The 5,981-nt window shown below is 42.4% G+C and overlaps 1 non-coding gene across 1 annotated transcript; it reads right to left on the bottom strand.

The window, feature by feature from the left end:
- Positions 1–4,993: 4,993 nt before the first annotated feature.
- Positions 4,994–5,076, bottom strand: TRNAL-CAG (transfer RNA leucine (anticodon CAG)). The gene has a single exon. It is a non-coding gene; the product is annotated as a tRNA-Leu (tRNA).
- Between the last annotated feature and the right edge of the window lie 905 nt (positions 5,077–5,981).

Below are 5,981 nucleotides of genomic sequence, written 5' to 3'. Positions count from 1 at the left end.
TCTAAAACACTGTAATGTTGATGTTGGTACTGTCTGTATTAACCAGACCTTTGTTCTTGGAAATTACATGCAAGGCCACCGGGGCCTATGGGTCTCGCTGGATTCTGTGATTGCTGTGGGGCCTGGATGTCGCGACTGGAGGGTGGGGTTTGACGGTCACTCACGCAGTAATTGTATTTTATTGTAATTGCATTTATATAGCGCTTACCACCCCTGAGGAGGCGTCTAAGTGTTTTTTCGGCAAGTAGCACGCTACTCCGGGACCCATAGAGGATTAGTGTTGAGTTAGTATAGTGAAACATGCAAGTAAATTTTAAGTAGTGGATAGGTTAGTAAGTTATTTGGATTCAGAAGGAAAGCAGAAGGATAGCATAAGGATAGAAGAAGGTTTGTATTTCTATAGCTCTTGTTACCCCTGATGTGTTTTTGAAGCACGCTACTCTGGAAACCGATAAAGGATTAGTGCTGAATTAGTATGGTGAAATATGAAAGTAATTTGAGTGGTGGATATTAGTCAGTTATTTGGAGTGAGAAGGCTAGCGGAGGGATAAAAGGTAAGAAAGGTTTGCATTCATGTAGCACCTGTTACCCCTGATGGGTGTTGAAGCGCTTTTCTGGTGAGTAGGACGCTACTCCGGAACCCATAAAGGATTAGTGTTGAAAATTAGTATAGTGGAGTATGAAGTAATTTGAGTGGTGGATATGTTATTCAGTTATTTGGATAGAGAAGGGCAGGTTGCGGGATAGAAGAGGGAAAGAGATTATTATTTATATAGCGCTTGCTACCCTTTGATGGGGTTTTGAAGTGCTTTATTGGCGAGTAGCACGCTACTCAGGATTACTGTTGAATTAGTATGGCGGAACATGAAAGTAATTTGAGTGGTGGATATGTTAGTCAGTTATTTGGATTGAGAAGGGTTGGGGAGGGGTAGAAAAGGGAAAAAGGTTTGCGTTTATATAGCGCTGGTAACCCTGATGGGGTGTTGAAACGCTTCATTGGCGAGTATCACGCTACTCTGGAACCCATAAAGGATTAGTGGTGAATTAGTATAGTGGAATACGTAAATTGAGAAGTGAACATGTTAGTCTGTTATTTTGATTGGAAAGGATAGTGGAGGGACAGAAGAGTGAGATTTTCTTTTTTTTTTGTTTGAGGTCATAGCAGTAGGAGGAGGCTTTTGGATGAGTAAAAAGGGGTTTTTGAGGGAAAGATTCAGAGGGGAGAGTTTATAAAGGCTTGTTTTAGGGGATCGGTATAGTAAAAATAGGTGTCAGATGATGCAAGGATGGAGAGAGTAGGAGAGAGTCTAGAAAGGGTTATTTTAGGGATCATAATAGTGGTATGGGGTTTGGGATAAATGAGAGAGTGGATGTAGAGGATACGTTGATAGATGTATAGGGTGAGAGATAGGGTAGTGCATTGGAAAGAGTAGCAGAAAGAAGTTTGAGATGAGTCAGAAGGTTGGGCCAGAGGATATATTGAGAGAAGTATAGGCTGAAAAATGGGGTAGTGCATTTGAAATGCTAAATTAGAAGAAAGCGATAAATATATAGATCCATAAGTACATTGAAATTATATAGATCCATAAAGGAGGTAAGTATATATAGATTAAAGATATTGATAGAGGTACAGGATGAGAAATAGGGTAGTGCATTGGATATGCTTTTTCATGAGAAAGGTAACAGACAAACAGATCCAAGTACATGGAAGGTACATAGATGCACAATGGAAGTAAGTACATGTAGACCAAAGATGATTTTTATTTATTTACTTATTTATTTATTTATTTATTTATTTACAACAACATAATTATTCTACATGTTTATACAAAGCAATACACAAAGATAGGTACATATCTATAGTAAAAATAAATGCTTATATACAGAGGGATATGCTGTAAATTTCTGTGTGGGTATGGTGCTTATGTGGGGAAGAGTCAATTCTTGAGTAGTTTTCTGAAGATAAGGTGGTTGTCGGTGGATCTTATGTTGGGGGGTAAAGAGTTCCATAGTTTGGCTGCTTGAACAGAGAAGGATGTGCCACCCATAGTTTTTTTCTTGTATCTTGGGATTTGGAGGCGAGATGCCCCTTTAGAGCGTAGGTTCCTTTGTTGAATGTGTTTGGTGATTTTATTCCTGATGAAGAGCGGTCCCATTCCATGTATTGCTTTGTGGGTGATACAAAGTAGCTTGAACGTGGATCTTCTGGCAGCCAGTAACCAATGCAGGGCTTTCAAGGCAGGTGAGATGTGGTCTCGCGGTTTGATAATCAAGAGTAGTCTGGCAGCCGAGTTCTGAATCCGTTGTAGTCTTTTCATGGTTGTTAAAGGTGATCCGTGGTAGAGGCTATTGGCGTATTCGAGTTTGGACAGAACAAGGGAGATGGTAGCTTAGACCTTGTGTAGAAATCCCAAATGAGGGAAAATTTGTTGCAGCGTTTTTATAGTGACAAAGCTTGATTTTGCTAGTTTGTCCACTTGGGCATTCATTGACAGCTTGAAGTCCATGGTCATTCCGAGGTTTCTTACTTCCTTCGATACCTTAGGTGGTGATCCCAGTTCCTCAGGCCAGGCGGCAAGCGGATCATAATGTTTCCAATCGCCACACGTGAGTATTTCCGTTTTTGAAGCATTCAATTTGAGATGGCCCCAAGTCATCCACTGATCCACGTCTCTGAGACAACTGAAAATTGGGGATTTTTCAATGTCTTTGGGGCATTCCAGTTGAAGGAGTATTTGTGTGTAATCTGCATAGTCATGGCACGTGAGGCGAAATTGATTGATCAGTACCGGTAATGACTTCATGTAGATGTTGAAAAGCATGGGTGAGATGATAGAACCTTGAGGGACCCCTGCTTTTGTGGAGTATGGTTTGGACGAGAAAGGTGGTGTATGGATGACATTAGCTCTGTTTCGAAGGTAGGACGCAATCCAGTCTAGAGCAGTTCCCTCTATGCCGGCTTCATAGAGTCTTTGTTTCAGAGTGGCATGGTCAACTGTGTCAAAGGCAGCCGAGAGGTCCAGGAGGAGTAGCACAGCAACCCCGCTGCGGTCAATTGTATTCGTAATAGGTTTCTGCTTTACCATCCCTGAATATCAAAACATCTGCATAGCCAAATTTTGAATGCTAAAATCTGCACTGTAATAACCTTCGATTCTACTGAGCAAGCAAATGTGGTCTTTGTAGGTTGATAACTGAAAACCCCCCAAAAATTAAAAAAAAAATTAAAAGTATAGAAGATATGACTTTTCAAGCAGATGTTGTGATTTTTGTAATAAGGTATGGGAGATTTGCAGAGATGGCAAATCATGCGTCTGACTTAGAGTAGGCCGTGCTCAAAGAAAGGAGGCATGCATAGGATGGAAATGGGGAGAGAGTCATTCAAAAGAAAAGAGTCAACAATAGAACGTTTTAAGTTAAAGTAAATTTTCGTGGAAGATTTATTAGGATCATTGTGTAGGCTTTTTGATATTGCATGCAAAACTGTAGAAAGAAAAAATGAATTGCTTGTGTTGCAATATCACAGTAGGCAATGAAAGCACTCGCACACACCACCATCACCAACGCGGTAATTAAGAAAGAAAAATGCTTTAAATTATACATAAAATCTAATGGAAGGACAACATGAAATAGTAATGTTGAAATTTAAATCTTTATGCGAGAGGTGCTCCTTCCCTTTTTCTCTGATGATCAGAGAGGGATGAAGAGCAGAGTCTAGTTTAGTACATTTTTGTAAAGTTTCACAGAGCAGGTAGCACTGAAGCCATCTGCAGTCTGGAACATGCACAATATAAGCATCATGAAGTTTGAGATATTGATTCTTTCCATAGAAGCAATCAGAAACAGAAGAAAAAGGCCCTGCCTAGAAACTTCCACACCTGAACAAAAGAACCTAAACTCTCACCCCCTCCCAGTTATCATCTACCACCCCTGCGCTGCACTGCGTGACATGGAGAGGGTAGTAATGTGTCGTATTAAATGGAATACGGCGCATTCCTGTCCTTCCCTATGCACTGTCGCACAATGGGCTGCCTCGCGGCCACGCAGACACGCTTTCACCTGCGTTGCAAGCAGGATTCTTTTTGTGCAGGAAGGGACACCTTCCTGCACACAAATAATCCTGGGAGGCATATTTCTCTTGCTTTGTGTGCTGCACACACAGAAAGAAGAAGGAACTAGAAATAGAGGTATTTCTCCTCGTTACGACTTCCCTGGGAAGATTTAACTTGTTGGTGCATTCCAAGGTTTAACAGTGCTGTTAAATCAGAGAATGCATCAAAAACCGTGGGAGTGGCGTGGAAACGCCCACGCACCGCCCATGGAACACCTTCACAGGGCAGAGTAACGAAACGCAGAGATTTGCACTGAGTTGTGTTACTCCAGATTTCTGGAGCCACTCAGTGCATGGCTTCATAAATCTTGCTTAAGGTTTGCATTGCGCATGTACCATGTTGCGTGGTGCAAACGCGACGCAATCCTCCTCGTAAATAGGCCCTGGGTTTCTACAACTCAGATTCCTCTCCCATCACTCTTTGACTTTAAGCTTGCATTTCACCAGCTTTGGATAGGTTTGCGCTTTAGAAATAACATATACATACATATAAATAACTTACAAAATGTTACGTCACGCCTTTCACCACCGGTTCAGCTCTTATAACCTACAATAAAGTATGCCCTGTGCTCTGACGTTTTCTGCTCGCAGGCTGAGGCATTCCCCCCTATGCTGAGGTGGTCCCAAGGTGTGCTCTGCCATTCTAGTGCTTTTGAGAGTGAACATTCGTAACAGCAACAATAATAATATTACACTTATGTGTCTGAGTCCTTCCATAAGTCCTGAAATGTGTTGTTTCTGAAGGCACATCCGGGCAATTTGTACAACTGTAAAACATGCGCTTGGGCTTACAGACATATAATTAGTAAATGATATTATTGTGGTAAATAATGTTCAAATAGCCTTTGAGTCGTTTATGTAAGCAGCAGAATAAAAGGCTGATGTCAGAAGTGGGATTCGAACCCACGCCTCCAGAGGAGACTGCGACCTGAACGCAGCGCCTTAGACCGCTCGGCCATCCTGACAGCTGTCAAAACACTTCTGTGGTGGAGATTGGAATTTTTATTGGGGAGTCACGCTGTAATTCTCATCGGTGTCATCATTACAGAGCCTGCGACTGTCAGTCAGAACAAAGCCCAGTTCATTTACTTTTGACCTCGCGCGGGTCTCCTTTCAAACAGATCTGGTGTGGTCCGCGCCTCCTCTATGAACGCCCTTTAAAATATTCCTCTTGGCATCTCTCGTAGCTGCGGTAGGAAATATTATCCGAGAGAACCATCGGAGTCAAACTTTCTCACTCCGCAGCTGCAACTCAGACTGGGCTCAGAGTTTATCGATCTCGGATCTCGACTGTGAAGACTTCAAGGCGCTGGAATCATGAAGGGTCCGTCAGCCCCACAAACCCAGCATGACCCTGCCGCCCTGCGGACTCGGAGCCCAGCTCTCACGCAAACGGAGCGGTGTATTAGCCACAGCAAAGCGTTAGCTCGTTCATAAATCCAAAATAACATTTCATTTTGCGAGGGAATGGGCTTACTAAATGTTTTGCTGCAGCAGGATAGGAGCAACAAACAATCCTCACACAGGGAGACAGTAAATAACCGGAGCTATAAGTAAACTGGGAGATAATATCCGAAGCCGCTTTAAGAGATGGACTCTTCAGTCTGGATAGTATGCAAGAGTATTCGGCGCCACTTTTGGGATCTATTCAGAGCCCCCTTCAGGCAGACATGTGGGTTTCCGTAGTGTAGTGGTTATCACGTTAGCCTCACACGCGAAAGGTCCCCGGTTCGAAACCGGGCGGAAACACTTTTAACAAGCATTTACAATGTAATAGGTCTCGCTATTGCAATATTTTGAGCTATTGGCAATGTCTTTTATAATATTAAATGACATTGTCATTTACAATACCAATAGGTCAAACTTTGGC

Source organism: Triturus cristatus, chromosome 4_1 (genome assembly GCF_964204655.1).
Source record: "Triturus cristatus chromosome 4_1, aTriCri1.1, whole genome shotgun sequence".
NCBI classification, from domain to species: Eukaryota; Metazoa; Chordata; class Amphibia; order Caudata; family Salamandridae; genus Triturus; species Triturus cristatus.
Note: the sequence above shows the minus strand (reverse complement) of the source record. Positions and strands in the feature narration are given on the sequence as shown.